The 19212-nt window shown below is 38.0% G+C and overlaps 1 long non-coding RNA gene and 1 pseudogene across 1 annotated transcript in view; one reads left to right on the forward strand and one right to left on the reverse strand.

The window, feature by feature from the left end:
- LOC133771294 (uncharacterized) overlaps positions 1 to 19212 on the forward strand; it is a 323043-nt gene that overhangs the window by 24116 nt on the left and 279715 nt on the right. The window lies entirely within an intron of this gene.
- LOC133772121 (U2 spliceosomal RNA) lies at positions 1605 to 1826 on the reverse strand (annotated as a pseudogene).

The raw sequence follows: 19212 nt of genomic DNA on the forward strand, positions 1-19212 counted from the left end.
CTTTAAAAAATAATAATCTTCAGCTTTGGATAACTGCTGTCCTTTGAAACCTTTATGTTATCTTTCTATCTTGTGTCCACATCTCCTTTAAACAACTTCCAAAGCAAAAAAAAGGCACAGTTGACAAATCATTCATCTTCTTCAAAAACACTATCTTACTGGCCTGATGACATTTGCTTTTGAATACAAAATAAACTATTTCTTCCTTTAAATTTCTCCTGTAATTCTTTATCTCACCATTACACATACACATGCGTGTATAGAAAAGGTAATTTGCTATAATAGTAGCTGTTCAGTTTCATCATAAAATATTTGCATCCACACAGGTAGAGACTATGTAATTATCCATTAGAAATAATGGGTAATTTTTAAAGTTGTACATATGTGAAATTAAAGAGATTTTTGAATGAGTTGATTATGTAATAGAAAAGCTTTGCTTCAAAAATGAATTTATAGAGGTTGCATAGCATATTAGAGAATATTCATAGTTAAATATTCATACACTAGAATACTATATGGCAATACAAAAGGGTAATCTGTAGATACAGAAGAATGTGGGTAAATCTCAAAAGTATTCTAGTGGGAAAAACCCAGAAACAAAATAGCATATGTAGAAATTTTTTTTAAAGATTTATTTATTTATTTGAAAAAGTTACACAGAGAGAGAGAAGGAGAGAGAGAGAGATGTCTTTCATCTGCTGGTTCACTCCCCAGTTGGCCGCAACAGCCAGAGCTGTGCTGATCCTAAGCCAGGACCCAAGAGCTTCTTCCAGGTCTCCCATGCTGGTACACGGGCCCAAGGGCTTGGGCCATTTTCTACTGTTTTCCCAGACCATAGCAGAGAGCTGGATCAGAAGTGGACTAGCTGGGACTCGAACAGGCGGCCATATGGGATGCCGGCATTGCAGGAGGCAGCTTTACCTGCTACTCCACAGTGCTGGCCACTAGAATTTTAAAATTTATGTGAACTTCTAAAATGGATTGTACTGGAGTGGGACTCTGGCACAGCAGGTTAAATCGTTTCTGGGGATGCAGTCATATTAAAATGCCAGTTCAAATTCCAGCTACCCCACTTCCAGTCCAGCTTCCTGCTAACACACATGGGAGAGCAATAGATGATTGTCCAAATACTTGAGACCCTGCTGCCCACATGGGAGACCTGATGGAATTTGGCCTGTCCCAGCTACAGCTCTTGTGGGCATTTGGGGAGCAAACTAGCAGATGGAAGATCTCCCTTCCTATCTCCATCTCTTTACAGCCACTCTGGCTTTCAAATAAATAAATAAATTTAAAAAAATAAAATGAGCAATCAAATTAATACTGTTAAATGTCAGATCAGTGGTTATCAGGAGAAATAAAAAATAATGAAAATGGGGGCCGGCAACGTCGCGCAGTAGGTTTATCCTCCTACTGTGGCGCTGGCATCCCATATGGGCGCTGCTTCTAGACCCCGCTGCTCGTCTTCCAAGCCAGTTCTCTGCTATGGCCTGGGAAAGCAGTAGAAGATGGCCCAAGTCCTTGGGCCCCTGCACCCACGTGGGAGACCTGAAAGAAGCTCCAGGCTCCTGGCTTCAGATTGGCACAGCTCCCGTCATTGCGGCCATCTGGGGAGTGAAACAGCAGACGGAAGACCTTTTTCTCTCTCTCTGCCTCTCACTGTCTGTAACTCTACCTCTCAAATAAATAAATAAATAAATCTTTTAAAAAATAATGAAAACGATAACCCTTGAGAGTAATTGTGTGGGTAAATGTTTGACAAAATGCCCACTTTAAACTGATAAGAACAGATACTACACTTGATCTTAGCCAAAAGGCCGAGAAGCGATAAAATGCCCACTTTAAATAGGAACATTTCTTTGAATGTAAGTTATACCTTAATAGATTTCATTTTAAAATGTAAATAAAAAATGAATTTGATAATTTCATTTTGGACAAAGGTTCTTATTGCTATATGAAAATTTCCAACTTCCACCTGTTAATACTAACACTGTAAACTGAGTTTTAAGCAAATATCCTGATTCATGTTTTTTTATTATCACTTTACATTAGTGAAATGCAACTCAGCTGTTTAAATATGAAAGTATAACATTGAAGATTATTGCTTTTTCTATTTATTTACAGCTATCATATGGAACATTACTTGGTCTATTTATTTATTTATACTTTTAATTTGTTCTTGTGCTTCTTTAACTGTTTATGGGTCTGATTATATAGTGGTTACAATTAGAATCACATTAACAGTAATAGCATAAATAAAAATTTTGTTCTTGAAATTTTTTGGCTTATACATTTTTTTAAAGGTTTATTTCACTTGTTTGGAAAGCAGAGTTACAGAGTGAGGGAGAGACAGATGGAAAGAGAGATCCTTTATACACTGGTTTATTCTCCAGATAATTTCAATGGCCAGGGTTGGGCCAGACCGAAGCCAGGACCCAGGAGACAGAACCTTCCTCATGGTCTCCTATGTGAATTCAGGAGCCCAAACAGTTGGGCCATTTTCTACTGCCTTCCCAGGTGTATTAGTAGGGAGCTGGATCAGTAGTGGAGCAGCAGACTTGAACCAGCACCTTGCACATGTTCTGAATCCTCTCTATAAAAATGATTACCAAATGTATTGAGGAGTTCTAAGCTGATATTACACATGTTCAGATGTGAATCCAGTTTTTGGAATCAGCTGTTGTGTGGCCTCTGCTAATGCTTTCATCTTGTTCTGATTCTCATCCTTCTTCTGGATAGTACTGTATCCATTGGACATCTCATGGATATCACTGCATCCATCCATTCCTGTTAATTCCCATTAGGAATTGGCTAGGCCCATGGTTTCCATCCTCATGCATAATTGAGGCACTGGATCTCTTTAGCTCTTGACATTCACTACCAACCCAGGCAAGAATTCCTCCCTCTGGTTTTTTCTTTTATACTCTACTAGAGGATCACTGCTTATGCTCTCATGTCTTAGTCATTTTCTTGAAACTGTTCCTTCAATTTTACTTCTAAGCCTGTTTTAAGTCTTTGCTCTACAGGACTCAAGTCTGAAACTGAACTCAGGTTAATCTGAACAACTGGTCCCACATTTCAGTGATAATTCTCTTTCTTCTGTGACTTTAACGTTGTTCTTGGGTCAAGCTCAACATATATTTTTCCATTTTTTTAGCTGAGTTCTCTTTAAAGGAGATTCTAGTTCCTCTTGATAAAAAGATTTCTCCAGATCTGTTTCACTTGTTATCAGACCCACACAGACACTGCTCAAATCCATTTTTGGTTCATGTGAGGATTCCTATTCTGTTTCCTGACTTTCAATTATATATGATTCCATCTTTAACTGGGGTTAAAGGCCTACGTCTGGATAACTCTGTGTGTGTGAGACAGCCTTATGGGATTCGTTGGGTCTAGCCCTGATAAGCTATTGAGTAAATAGCTACTTAGTTTTTCTTTTTTAAATGCATTTGAGAAATGAGAGATTCTACTGTATTAACTCATTCAGTAAGATCTCCTCCACTGAAAAGGCTTTACTAGAAAAAAATAAACTAAAATGAAAAGAAAAAAAATAAGTTTGGAGCTTCTTGTATGTTAAGAAGAAAATAATGTAGCAGTCAAAAGGGACTAAACAGTGTTGAAATATGGAGTGAAATTTTAAATAGGAAATCAGAGATGCTGTAGACTCATCCTGTGAGACCCACACTTTCGCAATGGTGGGTGAAGGCATTATTCAACAAGAAGCACCAGAGACATGTCTATTAACAATCAGGCACACACTTTGAAGAGGCAGGCCCAGAGGGGAGTAGCTAGTTCAGGGCAAAACTAATTCTCTATGCTTCTCCAATCAACTTGAAGGCCACATAGCCTATGTAGCCTTCCAGGTGGTCTTTATGGGTCTAGGTCACACCCAGGAGCTATTTACCTGGTTGACAATTACAAGATCCCTCAACAGGAAGTGGGGGTGGGGGAAATGTGCCTGGGGCACCTGCTGCCTGCCAGCAGTCAGGTCTTGTGTGGCTCTCAGTGTGCCTGAGCCCCCAACCAGGGTCTTTCCTGGGAAGCATGGTGTGCTATGCCCTATTAACTTCCTGCATGGGCCTGGCAGGCAGCCTCCCAGCCAGGCACAGGGTTATCCACAAGATACTCTTGCTGAGAAGGAAAAACTTGAATAAAGGATTAAATGAAGAGATAACCTTTTAAATACCTTCTAGATTCTTGCTTTAAGTCTATCAAAGTGATAACTTCTCTCACATTGAAATATACTTAGTAATTGAGTTTTTAGTAGAGATGTTTTTGTAATAAGCACTGTTCCATTACTGGGTGCATGCCTTTCTTGAGTATATGTCCTTCAGACCGACTGTGATGCTCTTCTAGAATCCATATTCCAGCATCAGTTCTGACCTAGTCACTGGGCTATGTATACAGATAATTGAGATAAGTTTATTTTTGGTTTAATTATTTGGATACTATTACGTATTTTTTTTTTATGTTGTACCAAGCCACACTGACAAATGGCCCCATGTTGGCTGTTTGCATAGTTACTGAATAGATTCCTTGAAATTCCTCGCTAAACAGAATGTCTCCATGTCCAGAATGCTTGTTTCTGTTGTAGATGTCATTTTACTCATTTACTTTGATGGCTGTAGAAAGATCACAAATGTTAGAATCATAAAAAAATTTGATATAAATCAGCTGATAAATATTAAACCTGAGTTACAGAAATTATAGAATTGATACCACTCCTTGATTTCTTGTGAAATACTTTTTGGGGCCAGGTATTGTATAAAGCATTGGGGATAAAATGGCATCTGAAAAGTCATTATCATGGAACAAATACATGCCTTTTCATGGATGAGTTACAGTATTCCCTTTCTGAAACATTTTATAGCATTTTATAACTTACACAGGAACAGTGGTTTTTTTTTTTTCTTACTATTTGTTGTATTCTTATTGTAGGGTTAATCTTATGAGTATAAAGTTAACTGATCATTATAAAAATTAAAAGAGGGGATAGGTGAGGAAAGAGGAGGAAGGGTTGGTAGAGTGGGCGGGAGGAAAGGTAGGGTGGGATGTATCACTCTGTTCCTAAATCTGTATACATGAAACACATGAAATTTTTATGTCTTAAATAAAATTAAAAACAAACACACAAAAAAATCTTATACAGCACTGTCTCCTATAATTTGTTAACTCATTTGTGTGATAGATGTTGAATATATCTTTTGTAGGGATACATATGAGCTATATTTCCACGTAGTAAACTTGGAATATGAACTTTCATATAAGAGAGATTGGCTTGATTCCATGGTTGATCTTATTCTCTATTTTTAACTTTCCATGAGCTCTCTGTGCTTTCTTCCTCATTTGTGCTTACATATCATTTATATGTATTCATGAGTTCTGTAGTCCCCCACTAAGGCTGCATGAAATAGACTGTATCTTCAGTTTAGCATCTTGATCGCCTCATTCAGTGCCAAATATGTGGTGTATATTCATACAGTCCTTAATGGGTAGGTATAAGCTGACGTGATCTTCTCTGATGATAAACTATCTGACCTTGGCCACTAACTTCTCCCAGTCTGAGATTCTTTCAGAGAGAATACCATGTATATAAAAAGGTTGTTTTGAATGTTAAATGCAGTAATCTAGATCACATACCCCTATCAAACTCAATGACTTCATAAGCTCTAAGTGTTAGCCCGCCTCTTCTTTCTTCCTACAACTATTCACACTTCTCATTATTATTACCATTGCTTTATTATTAAATTTCATGTTTTTGACATAGATATTATTTGGATTAAATTAAAAAACTTATACTATAGACAGTTATTAAATTCAAGCCCATGAATTACGTTTATGGTGCCTCTAATAGGTCTATAGCATTAGAAGTTATATTATGTAAATACTGGATGCAATATACTTTCATCTAAAATATGTTTTGGTGAAGAATATTTTTGCTGTGTCCCAGCCAAGGATAATTCATCCCAAGGGAGGCAGAGTCGTAGATGCCTAAGCTGCTCTTTGGAGCTTCTAGGTAACTGAAAGGAGGAGCCTTGACTGTCAGCTGCTCTGGCTTGCTTGTACATTATCTGTCACAGTGGGTCTCCTCATGCTTCCACATTTACCATTTCATTTTATTTATTTAATAAGACATCAATTGATTTGTTTGTAGTTGTGAATATCATTGGAAAAATTTTACACTAATTTTATTTATCAAATGTTATTTTTATAAGATCCTGATGGTGAAATACCTGTCTTTAGTGTCCACACTTATTTTCATAGGAACTGTAGCTGTGATATCATCAGGTAAAGTGCAAAAGCATGAGTGGAATGGTGTTCAGTTAATACTTTATCATTTCTTTAGGATGAAAATCAAATCTTCACGAAATGACAACAGTTATGGATCTTAAAGTTTAATTATTTTGATGACAAAGAAGCATCAGTTAAAATGTTCTTCTGTTTGTGTGTGTGTGTGTGTGTACATGTACGCATTTTTTCAGGAATGACAGTACTTATTCTCTTTTATTAAGTAAGAGGAAATAATGCATTCTCTGCACTTTAGTCATTGCTGAGTTTTAGTTTCCAAGAAAATTTTATGCCCACAAGCAAATCTGATGAAAGATGTATAAGAATGTAGTTCATTCTTTTTACAGTCTTACTATCATTGTGGTTTGTTTCCCTTATGACTAACTGCAGTGGATTTAGTCTCACAAGCTACTTTATGTAGAATTGCCATGTAATTTTTATGCTTCCTTTAAAAAGTGCTTTTTGACATCTTTTCTGAATATTTTCATTCTCATGAATGCTCTTTTCTGTGTAGCTTTTTATTGAGCTGAATATAGCAATTTGAGCTTGACATGATACCAGTCTATATTTAGCATTCTTTCTTCTAAAACTCCTCTCACCATCTTTGTGAAGGCTAAAGGAGGTAAGGTTCATATTTTTTACCCATCTTGTGCTTGCGGTACATGCCTTTTAATCCTAGAAGAAAATAATTATGTATTCTTATTGAGTCTATCAGCAGATTATTCATTATTCATTGCAGGTTGTGGAGAGACTTTTCTCTAATAATAAAACACAGGAACCCCCCAAACATTTGACTACACAAATATCATAATTTGCTTTCACATACAATTCTTTAGTGCATTGTGTTTTGAAAAGCATATCTTACTTTAAGCCACAAATATATATCTCATGTTACATATGAACCTTCTCATATATAACATTTATATGTATAGAAATTTGGCTCACATTGTATTGCATTCCATTTGTCAATGTTAAATTTTAGGTTGTCTTTGCTAATATAGTCATGCCCCAAATGGAATTCATTTATATATGAATTTTTTCTGCACATATTTTGTAGTGTGTGAAATAGGTTATTTTTGTTATATAAGCAGTTAAGTTATCAAAAATGGAAAATCATCTGTTATCCCGAAAAATCTCCAGTATTTCAACAGAGTCCTTTACCTTTGCATATGCTTAGTGAGTGTGCATGTGTGTTACTTGTTAATGTGATGGATTTTAACAGATGATTAGTACACATCTTTATGGGGTATTACCTGAAGTTTCATTACCTTTATACATTGTGTATTGATCAACTCAAGAAACATAGATTATCCATGACCTCAAGTATATAGCATTTCTTTTTGACAAGACTACTTAAAATCATCTCTTCTAGTTTTGAATTGTACAATATTGTTAACTTCTCTGTGTGGTTGAACACCAGGACTTAGGCCTCCTATCTGGCTGTGACGTTGTACTCACTAACAAATCTCTGTCCATCCCTCTTCCTCACTACCTCAGTGGTCTCTGGTGACAACTAATTTGCTCATTATTTCTCTGAGTTCTTTATAGATTGTTTAGATTGCATATATTGGTGAAGCCATGCGGGATTTCTGTTTTTGTGCCTAGCTTGTTTCACTTAACATTATGTCATTCAGGTTTATCCATGTTTCCATAATGGCAATAGTTCATGCTTTTAACAGGCTGAATGGTATTCCATTGTGTATATATTCCAGATTTTCTTTATCTATTCATCCATAGATGGTATCACAATTTATTTCATAATTTGGCTAATGTGAATACTGCCACAGATACCTGTGAGAATGCAGGTATCTCTTTGATATGTTGTTTTCATTTCCTTTGGATATATACCAAAGAGAGAAATTGGTGACTCATATGGTCATTTTATTTTTCCTTTCTGGGGGACCTCCATATTATTTTCCATGCTGGTTGTTCTAATTTATATTCCTACCAACAGTATATAGTAGTTCTCCTTTCTCTACATCCTTGCCACCATTTGTCTAATACCCTTTTGATTATATTCATATAACTTAAAGACACTTAAAAAATTTTCTCATGGATTAAAGTAAAAAACAACAAATAAAACACGTATTTTTAGGTTCATTATGTCTATTGTTGCATTAGCTAACATGGTGTCATTTGAAATTTCTTCACCACGTTTCTAACCCTGAAATTCCTTGAGTTTGAAGTATTTGTGTGTTATGGCCTTTTGAAGAAATGGAAACATTATATTCCTGAGTTGAATATAGTCATCTTTTGACTTCTAAAAGTACATTTTAAATCACTTAGTTATTATCTCTTAGTAGATAAATGTGGATGAGAGTCACAGAAGTGAGCAGAAGGAACAAAGTATGAAGTACAGTGCAAATCTGGGCTGCTAGATATGGAAGAATTGTAGAGGCAGCAATGATTGGAAGCATGAGAAGGGATAATACAGTTAATAACTACTATAAGTTTAATAATATTTAAACAATTTAATATTATGAATATAATAAAATTTTGAATGTTACTAAAAATAACAATTATTTTATGTTCATTCTCTGTCACTGATCACAATGTAAATTAGCCCATTGGTGGAAGTCTAGATTTAATATTATTAAATATAAAATTTTATATGAAATATAATAACATACTTATTATAAGCCTATTACATGTTTACTTAAGGAAAGTATAAATTATTAAACATGACTAAAGCAAACTAAAATTAATTTGCCATCTTTGATCACTAGCAGTTTTTTATTATTGGGAATCTCAAATGTGTTCAAATATATCATGCTATATTTGGCCTCAGCGTAGTTTGAGTGATACCATAAAAGATCAGCTAAGGCATGGATGTACCTTTGAAAATGGGGTCAGATTTCTGACTGCAGAAATAGCCCAACTGGAGCTGGTGTTGTGGTACAGGGGGCATCTTCCTGTGATGCCAGCATCCCATATGGGCACTCGTTCCTGTCCTAGCTGCTCGATGTCTGATCCAGCTTCCTGCCAATGTGCCTGGGAAAGCACCGGAAGATGACCCAAGTGCCTAGGCCCCTGCCACCCATATGGGAGACCCAGAAGAAGTGCTGGCTCTTGGTTTCAGCCTGGCCCAGTTTTCTCTATTGTAGCCATTTGAGGAGTGAACCAGCAAATGGAAGGTCTCTCTCTCCCTCCTTCTCTCTCCCCCATCTGCCTTCCTCACTCCCCCTTCCTCTAACTCTGCCTTTCAAATAAATAAATAAAATCTTTTAAAATAGGAAATTGCCAAACTAGTATCAGATACTTTTTATTCTTCTTTTATATACTCGTTCATTGAACAATCCTGTAGCAAACACCAATTATAAAAAACCGGATCTGGTTTTTGATCTCAGTATCTCAGTAGTTTGACTGTAGTGTATGTCAGTGTTAAGTTGGGTAAAATAACTCACACAAAAAAATACCAACATGATGGGGTCACACAGAAGGAAGTTGTTGGTGCTTATAAATCTTTTAGAGGAACTGGAGAAACAAAGACTTAAGCAGGCCATTCTTAGTTGTTGGATTCATACTGGCTTTAAAAGAATCAGGAATGTCTAACAAACCAAGATCAGGAGCTACAGTAGCCTGCACAAGCCATTGTATATACTTGTGCTGATTATTTGAGGACAGTTATGGAGACTGCTGCAAAATATCTCCGTTGCTGAATTCACATGACTGCCTGCTGGTGCCAGAGATGATTCTTTTCAGCCTCAGTCTCATGTAAGTGCATCCTACTGGTGGAAACTAAGCTGCATTTTTATGGACCTGTGTGACATAGTCAAATGTAGTTTTATATTTCTAGCACCCATGATATAGAGCTGAGAAGAGAAAGGGTAAGAAGAATTTCAGGTACTAACACATAAGCATCCATCTTATGCTTACTGTAAGAAACAAAATTCCCAGAGTAAGTGTCTTCATATATTTCATGTCTCACTAACAGGAAGGTCCTTTCAGGTGATAAGTGTTCAGAATTATTACTGGCATACTTAATACCTCTTGATGTTTTCAATGTGTTGAAATAGAGACACTACTTATAGCAGTCTTCACTAAGATAACTAGCATGGTAGGTTAAGCCTCCACCTGCAGTGCTGGCATCCAATGTGGGTGCTGGTTCATGCCCTGGCTGCTCCTCTTTTTTTTTTTTAAGAGTTTTAATTATTTATTTGACAGGTAGAATTACAGACAGTGAGAGAGAGAGAGAGAGAGAGAGAGAGACAGAGACAGAGACAGAGAGAAAGGTCTTCCTTCCGTTGGTTCACTCCCCAAATGGCCGCAATGGCTGGAGCTGTGCCAATCCTAAGCCAGGAGCCAGATGCTTCTTCCTGGTCCCCCATGAAGGTGCAGGGGCCAAGCACTTGGGACATCCTCTACCGTTTACCCAGGCCACAGCAGAGAGCTGGACTGGAAGAAGAGCAACCGGGACTAGAACCCAGCACCCATTTGGGATGCTGGCACCGCAGGTGGAGGATTAACCTAGTGCACCACGGTGCCAGCCCCTGCTCCTCTTCTGATCTAGCTCTCTGCTTATGGCCTGGGAAGGCAGTGGAAAATGGCCCAAGTGGTTGGGTCCCTGCACCAACATGGGAGACCTAGAGGAAATTCCTGGGTCCTAGCTTCAGATTGGCCCAGCTCTGGCCATTGCAGCTATTGGGGAAGTGAACCAGCAGATGGAAGACCTCTCTGTCTCTGTCTCTCTCCCTCTATCTCCTTGTAACTCTGCCTCTCAAATAAATAAATACATCTTTAAAAAGATTTATTTATTTGAAAGGCAGAGTGCCACAAACAGTAGCTTAACCTGTTGTGACACAATGCTAACCCTGCTTTATGAACATTTGTTGAAGTGTTGCAGGTTATTTAATAATTTTCAGATAGCTGTGATGCCAAATAACATGTAAGTTCTTTTATTGAAATTTTATTTATTTGAGAAGGAGGGAGCGTCAAAGAGAGGCAGAGAAGAGGGGGAGGGGAGTGTGGGAGGAGAAGAGAGGACAGTACAGGACAGAGATATAACTCCCATCCAATGGTTCACTCTTTTGGTGTAGTGGTTACAATGCCACCAGGATGCCTGTATCTCATATTAGTGAGCTTCGATTTGAGTCTCAGCTCTGTTCATCATTCTAATTTCTGGCTGATAGATACCCTGGGCTGCAACAGGTGCGGGCTAAACTACTTGGGTTCCAGCTACCCTTGTGGAAGACCTGGATTTATATTCTGCTCTTGATTTCAGACTGGTCTAGTCCCAGTTCTTGTGGTAATTTGGGGAGTGAACACAGCTAAGCACTTCAAATTCAAACCTTTATACTTAAAAAAAAAACCTATTTAAATTTTGGGAAGGGAGGGAGAAAGTAAGTGACAGAGGAGATAGGGAGAGAGCAAGGGAAAGCACTATCTCCTGTTTGATGGTTCACTCTCTAAATTCCCACACAAGCTGGTAAGGTACAGGGCAGAGCTGGGAGGCTGGAACTTAATCTGGGTCTCCCACCTGGATGTCAGTGACCCACTAATTGAGACATCACCTACTGCCTCTTAGAGTGTGCATTAGCAGAAAGCTGGAATTGGGATCAGAGCTGAGACCTGAACAGGGTCATTCTGATATGGTACACAAGTATTCCCAATAGAATCTTTTTTTTTTTTTTAAGATTTATTTTATTTGAAAGTCAGAGTTACACAGAGAGAGGAGAGGCAGAGATCTTCCATCTGATGGTTCACTCCCCAATTGGCCACAATGTCCAGAGCTGCGCTGTCCAAAGCCAGGAGCTTCTTCTGGGTCTCCCACGTGGGTTTAGGGGTCCAAGGACTTGGGCCATCTTCCATTGCTTTCCCAGGCCATAGCAGAGAGCGGGATTGGAAGTGGAGGAGTTGGGTCTCGAACCGGCGTTCATATGGGATGCCAGGGCGTTAACCCACTGCGCCACAGCGCCAGCCCCCCCCCCAATAGAATCTTAACCACAATTCCAAACAGCTGTCCCCTTTGTCATCTTCTAAAATGCCACCCAGTGTTTGTGTGTCTTACTGCTGACCCAGCTCCCCATGGCATTCTTCTGAAAGCAGTGTATAATACTTCTACTTCAAAATATTAAGAAATACACAATGTCAACTCTACTGCATCATCCAACTGTGCACCTCCTTGTCATAACTGATTCTCAGCTTTCTCATCAAGAATCCACTTTAATTGCAACCCTCTGGAAGGACTGTTGTTCATTCTCTCATATCAGTCATATGTTGAAGATGTGGCTGGCTTGTCTTCATTGTTTCCTAATACCAAACCTAACAAACAATAGCTTTGGGGTGGTGGGGGTGGGATCTTAGTGGTAAAAGCCTTTAATCTCTGAGGTTCCTGCCATGCAGCTATTCTGCTGTCTCTGCTGACTTGCACTCTGACTTTCTGAACTCCTGGACATTTCGCTCACTCACTGAAGACTCTGAATGATGGGTTACTCTGTTTTCTGCCTCTCCATGTGTCCATCATGCTGACTGATTGCTATATCTACTTAGATGGCTTATCCAACACAAGGTATCTCAGGTTCTTGATTCTGTCTATAACATTCTGTTCCAATCCATCTCTGCTGTGCATCTTGCTTCTTATTTAAAAATGCTTAAGTCAGACAACCCATTCTGTGATGTGAGCTTGCTTTCCTAACTGCAATGTTATGATTGCCAAAAATCATGAGTGCTACTAGCTCATCAGATCGTCTGCAATCCTCCAGTCTTTTTTTTTTTTTTTTTTTTGACAGGCAGAGTAAGATAGTGAGAGAGAGGTCTTCCTTTTTCTGTTGGTTCACCCCCCAAAGTAGCTGCTATGGCCGCGCGCTACACCGATCCAAAGCCAGGAGCCATGTGCTTCCTCCTGGTCTCCCATGTGGGTGCAGGAATCAAGGACTTGGGCCATCCTCCACTGCACTCCTGTGCCACAGCGGAGAGCTGGCCTGGAAGAGGAGCAAACGGGACAGAAACCGGAGCCCCGACTGGGACTAGAACCCAGGGTGCTGGCACCGCAGGCGGAGGATTAGCCAAGTGAGCCGCGGGGCCGGCCCAGTCCTCCAGTCTTTATCCTTCACACTACACTGTTCTTATTCCATGGCCCATTATTTTAGTCACTTTTTCAGTTAGATCATTCATTCCATCATTTTTATCCTCCTCCCCTTTTTGTACATCCCGCTCTCTCATTGTCTGTAGGCTGTACTTCCTGGAATAAACTTAATTGTAGATCAACCCAGTATTAGTCAGTAGTGTTCTATCTGTCAGAAACATTTCTCCCTTTGCTTCTTTCCAGCACATTTTCTTTCACTTTCTTGCATTCCTCTAGGTTACACCATTATTTATTTTCATAGCAGCTTTGAATTATTTCATTACAATATTTACCCCACTTTTTTTGTTCAGTGTCATTCATTCCTCTAGAATATAAGTCCATTATCAGGAAGCCTGTGTCTGTCTTACACAGTTATCCACAACATAGGAAATACTCAGTAAATGTACATTACATGCATGTGTAATATGTATTATATACATCATATATTATAAAATATATATTCTATATAATCTGTAAAATGGAAGTATTCAAAATTGATGAATGGTAACATTTATGTATACAGGAGGATACTTCTAAGACTTTAAAATTCTGAAACTGTTCTTTCTAGGTGAAAATGAAATAAAAATTAATTTATCTGCATAATATGGGCAAACTAAAAATGCAAGCTAACAAAATACACATTTAAGTACTGTGAATATGAGAATTGTATAATTGATACTAAAATGATAGTGATTTTTCATTTTGTTTTAACATTATAGTTGGAAGTAGGAAAGGATATCAGTAATATCAGGGTACTTCAAAAATTTCATGGAAAAGTGGAATTATAAGATAAATCTTGGTAGCATATGTTTTGATGTGATGATTAAGACACGGTTTGGAGCAACTGCATCCCATTTTGCAGTTCCTGGGATGGAATTCTCCCTCTGCTTCTGATATACTTCCTGCTAATGCACACTCTATGAGGCCACAAATAATGCCTCAAATACTTGGGTCCCAGGTCACCCACATGGGAGACCTGGATGCAGTTCCTAGCTTTGAGCTATTGCTTGGCCCAGCCTCAGCTGGGAGTGAGCCAACAGATGGAGCACACTCTTGCTCTCTTTTCCCCCTGCCTTTCAAATAAAAATAAATAAATTGTGAAACAATAAGCTAATTTTCATGCCAAAATTTTTGATGTCTGTGTACATATTAAAGGTTTTGAAAATGTCCATAGATAATGCATATTAGGAAAAGAATTTAAATCAATTAAAACATTTTATGGGGCTGGCACTGTGGCACACCAGGTTAACACCCTGGCCTGAAGTGCTGGCATCCCATATGGGCGCCAATTCTAGTCCCTGCTGCTTCTCTTCCAAGCCAGCTCTCTGCTGCGGTCTGGGATAGCAGTAGAAGAAGGGCCAGGTCCTTGGGCCCCTGCACCCACGTGGGAGACCTGAAGAAGCTCCTGGCTCCTGGCTTTGGATTGGCGCAGCTCCAGCCATTGTGGCCAATTGGGGAGTAAACCATCAGATGGAAGACTTCTCTCTCTGCCTCTCCTCTCTCTGGTGTAATTCTGACTTTCAAATAAATAAATAAATCTTTAAAAAAACATTTTATATCAAATATTCTTATATTTAATTCCCTTTATGCATGAGTTTCTAGTGTGCCCTCACATATACAGGTCTGTAAGTGAATGGGAAATTTAGAAGGGAAAGATGGAAAATGAAAATCCAACTATATAAATTGATCTTTATTGCTGGGAAAATGGACAATGGTTCTTGTTGTTTCTTATTGACTAATTGCTTTGCATAGTTATTCATTAATACAAGAAAATCCTGGGCTGTATTCTGATTCTAACTATCCAGTATACTTTTATTTCACACATGACATGGGCTGCCTAGAGAAGGGTGAAGAACAGACCTGCCAGGAAGCATGTTGTCAAATCTGTAGAAAAATCCGTTGAATTTTTCATTGAAGCCAAAAGTCTCAACTGTACCAACTATTTCCAAATCCAGAATTCAGATATCCTTGAGTAGCAGAAGTTTTTAATCTCAGGTGTTGGTTTGAGTTTGTTATTCATGGGAGTGATTGACAATTCCATTTTGTGGGGCTGTTGTGGATTGATGGTGATTATCCTGTAACAAATATTAATAATATAAAATCATATTTTAAAGCATTGGCCTATGGGGGACTTAAACATCTTCATTTATTAAAAAAATATTTACCTTCTATTTAATACCCTGATATACTTCAGAAACGAACTAAACTGCTGAGACTAAATTGAAGGATAGTGAAATAAAAATGGTGATTTACCCAATTAGCACAGCAAGTGAGTTGTCTCACTCCAGCATGTGGTGGGTAATTTTACACGAAATACATAAACCCTGCTAAGTGTACTGGCATTAATTTGAATTTTGGTTACCATTACTGGGAATAGTGTCATAGTCTTAAATTAGCTGAAATTATGAATACTCTGTTTGATCACTCTTTGAATATTACCTCAGGAATGCTGTGACAAATGTTTGCTTTCTCAACTGCCCCACCATGACATTCACCATGGAACTGAAAGAAAAATTTGAGTCTTTTGGTTAAAGCTATGGACAAACACATCAGCAGTTGTAATTTGTCAATCTTCTTCCAGAAGCAGAGTGGTTATGAGATAACCATCTTGTCCTGCATTTCTAATGTATTCCTTTCTTCTGAATGGGAATAAAATTTAAATTCACTAGTTCATTTTAGGATTGACACAGTTGTTTTGAGACTTAATATCATTTTTCAAACAATTGGACAAATAACTCAAGTGTTAAGACTTTATAAATATCAAACATTAAATGATAGCTCTGGGGTAAGGGTGATGTCTACCTTCATTTTAGAAAAGAGAAATTGTGGCCAGTGCCGGTTCAATAGGCTAATCCTCCACCTGTGGTGCTGGCACCCCCAGGTTCTAGTCCTAGTTGGGGTGGCCGGATTCTGTCCGGGTTGCTCCTCTTCCAGTCCAGCTCTCTGCTGTGACACAGGAGTGCAGTGGAGGATGGCCCAAGTCCTTGGGCCCTGCACCCGCATGGGAGACCAGGAGAAGCACCTGGCTCCTGGCTTCAGATCAGTGTGGTGCGCTGGCTGCAGTGGCCATTTGGGGGGTGAACCAACGGAAAAGAAGACCTTTCTCTCTGTCTCTCTCTCTCCATGTCTAACTCTGCCTGTCAAAAAAAAAAAAAAAAAGAGAGGAAATTGAAGTACTGAGATTATGTGTAACTTACATGTGTCACACATGTAGGAAGTGACAGCACAAAGATGAGGACCCAAGCAGACTGGGCTTACATCCCAGGGTCCTGTGTTTTGCTGCTTTTGCTATCAGAACAATGTTTCTCTGACAGATATACTTGAAGAAATCAGTGAACGATTTCATTCTCAAAGATATGCATGTCTGTGCTATGTTAAGATCTATGTGTGTCTATTCATAGTTTAAATGTGCGGGTAAAATAAGGTAGTGAAAGGTAAGTTGATGTAAGGATCAAGTACTTCTATTAGTCCAGATATACCAGCTATGTGGTACAGTGTAAATTGCTTTGTCTTCCTCATACCTACATTGTCCCTCTGTAGGGGAAGTATTATTATTCATTTCTTGCAGGTTTTATAATTCATAACCTTTTAGTAGATGGCACTAGCAATACTTACATGATTACTGTTAATAATAGTACTGATTTATCATCTTAGTTGTCAAATTTTTGACAGCATTTCTATTAAGTCCTATCTAATAGTAAAATAACTTAAGTAATTTATATTGGCAAAATTTTTTTGTCATTAAAAAGAGTAAAATAGGAATAAAAAATAAAATGAAACATGAAAACTTAAGAGAATTAGGAAACCACTTTTACATTAATCTTGAATTGACAGCATATATCATTCAGGCTTGTATTTTTTTTTTTTTTTAGATTTATTTTATTTATTTGAAAGAGTTACAGAGAAAGATAGAGACAGAGAGAGTCTTCCTTCTGCTGGTTCATTCCCCAGATGGCCGCAATGGCTGGAGCTGCGCCAATCCAAAGCCAGGAGCCAGGAGCTTCTTCCAGATCTCCCACGTGGTACAGGGGTCCAAGGACTTGGGCCATCTTCTACTGCTATCCCAGGCCATAGCAGAGAGCTGGATCGGAAGAGGAGCAGCTGGGACTAGAACCGGCGCCCATATGGGATGCCGGCGCTTCAGGCCAGGGCTTTAACCCGCTGCGCCACAGGGTTGTATTTTTAGAAAAGATTTATTTATTTTGAAAGAGTTACAGAGAGAGGGGGGAAGACTGAGAGATCTTCCATCTGCTGATTCAGTCCCCAGATGACTTTCGCAGCCAACATTGGGCTATGCAGAAGACCAGAGCTTTATCCAGCTTCCCATAAGGGTGCCAGGGGCCCCAAATATTTGGGCCATTTTCCTCTGCTTTTCCCAGTCCATTAGCAGGGAGCTGGATTGGAAGTGGAGCAGATGGGATATGATCCAGTGCCCATATGGGATGTCAGCATTGTAGGTGGTGACTACTTGCTATACCACAATGCTGACTCCTAGGCTTATATAAGAAAACTTAATATATTGACACAATTTGATACACTGTTAATTTAAATAAAATCAATATTATCAAGACAAAGCATGTAGCATTTTATTTAGAAATTACATGGTCATGTCAAAATTATTTCCATATTATAGTTAAGATGTATTTAAAATAAAAAAAATAACACAAATGTCATATATTTGAAAGGTTGTTTAACCTTAGATAAGTTAGAGATTTTGCTAGGATGTAGTATAGACGTTCTCATAGAAAAAAATTGCTACAGTCCCCTGAATTTAATAGAGGTCACAAATAAAGTAACCTTGATGTTTTAATGCATGCTTCATTTAGCTGAACAATAAAGAGTTAAACCTCTACTTACAGGTTTCTATTTGTTTCCAAATTGAATAAAAAACTAATATGAATGGAAATGACAATGTTGTAGTCTCTTACTGACTCACATAATACTTTTGGGCTTGTAGTTATCTCAATTAATTATTTGCTTTCACAGGGAAGGAAATGAGGTTCTGAATTACCAGTTATTGATCAATTTCATTTCTTTGTATAAACACAAACAACTCATACAGCAGCAGAATGAGGATTGGTAGCATATAACCACTACTGGCCTTTCTGAGTTTGGATCAGTGAATTCATGAATAGTATTTCCATCTCTGGGAGTCTGCGTTTTTAAATAACTCAAATGAAAAACTTACAGGAACCCATAAAATAAAATGAAATAAAGGCACTTAAAGCTATTCAAACTATTCAGATAATAAATGTGATTTTATAAATATGAGTTTCCACTGTATCACCATATATGTATTATGGTATCTTCCTAAACCCAGATCGTTTTCTGGGTATACAAATGCCTTTAGATTAGAAGCTTCAGGAGGTCTTGAAGAAATGCTCAGTGAAATACCCTAAAATGGAAGTAGACTAATTAGTTTCACTCATTCCTGTACCAACAACTATAAACAAATTATAGCTATAAAGCAGAACATATTTCTTTTTGTACTTAGAAGACATTTAAATTGTTTAATTAACTATATAAGGATGCCATATATGTAGATTTTCTTGCTTTAATCAATGACATTTGTTAGATTCTGTGTTCATGTATAATTTATAGGCTAAGTGCTTAACTATAAACCTGGTAAATCACATTTGATCAATGCATTTGTTTCCTATTGTTTCTGTAACAAATTAATAAAAATATAGTGCTATAACCAGCATTCAGGATTATTTCTTGAGGCTGTAACTGCAAATTGGGTGTTCACTTAGTGAAAATCAAACTGTTTGGTAGGCTGTACTCCTTTTGGAGGCTGTAATGGAGAATAGAAAAAAAAAAACAACAAAAAAAAAGAATTCCAGATAGGACATGAACAGTCAAGA

The sequence above is a fragment of the Lepus europaeus genome, chromosome 12 (assembly GCF_033115175.1).
Source record: "Lepus europaeus isolate LE1 chromosome 12, mLepTim1.pri, whole genome shotgun sequence".
Classification (NCBI taxonomy): domain Eukaryota; kingdom Metazoa; phylum Chordata; class Mammalia; order Lagomorpha; family Leporidae; genus Lepus; species Lepus europaeus.